This window comes from Arachis duranensis, chromosome 3 (genome assembly GCF_000817695.3).
Source record: "Arachis duranensis cultivar V14167 chromosome 3, aradu.V14167.gnm2.J7QH, whole genome shotgun sequence".
In the NCBI taxonomy this organism is placed as follows: domain Eukaryota; kingdom Viridiplantae; phylum Streptophyta; class Magnoliopsida; order Fabales; family Fabaceae; genus Arachis; species Arachis duranensis.
Genome location: NC_029774.3, coordinates 18,686,308 through 18,687,329, shown reverse-complemented (window position 1 = coordinate 18,687,329; position 1,022 = coordinate 18,686,308).

The window sequence follows — 1,022 nt, the reverse complement described above, 5'->3', positions numbered from 1 at the left end:
AATGCCATATTGGCTCAGAACAAAATGTTGACTCAACAGGTCAACATAATCTCTCAGAATCTGAATGGATTGCAACATGCATCCAACAGTACTAGAGAGGCAGCTTCTGAAGAAGCTTATGATCCTGAGAACCCTGCCATGGCAGAGGTTAATTACTTAGGTGAACCTTATGGAAACACCTATAACTCATCATGGAGAAATCATCCAAATTTCTCCTGGAAGGATCAACAAAAGCCTCAACAAGGCTTTAACAATGGTGGACGTAATAGGCTGAATAATAGTAAGCCATATCCATCATCTTCTCAGCAACAAACAGAGAACTCTGAACAAAATACTTCTAATTTAGCCAATATAGTCTCTGATCTGTCAAAGGACACTTTCAGTTTCATGAATGAAACAAGATCCTCCATTAGAAATTTGGAGGCACAAGTAGGCCAGCTGAGTAAGAAAGTTATTGAAACTCCTCCCAGTGCTCTCCCAAGCAATACAGAAGAAAATCCAAAAGGAGAGTGCAAGGCCATTGATTTAATCAAAGTGGCCGAATGCATAGGGGAGGAGGAGGACGAAAATCCTAGTGAGGAAGACCTCCTGGGACGCCCCTTAAGCAAGAAGGAGCCTCCTATTAAGGATCCTGAGGAATCTGAGGCTCATCTAAAGACCATAGAGATTCCATTAAACCTCCTTCTGCCATTCATGAGCTCTGAAGACTATTCATCCTCTGAAGAGGATGAAGATGTGACTGGAGAGCAAGTTGCTCAATACTTAGGAGCTATCATGAAGCTGAATGCCAAGCTGTTTGGTAATGGGACTTGGGAAAGTGAACCTCCCTTGCTCATTAATGAACTAGATACTTGGATTCAGAAAACTCTACCTCAAAAGAAACAAGATCCTGGCAAGTTCTTAATACCTTGCACCATAGGCACCATGAGCTTTGAAAAAGCTCTATGTGATCTAGGGTCAGGGATAAATCTTATGCCACTCTCTGTAATGGAGAAGTTAGGGATCATTGAGGTACAACCTGC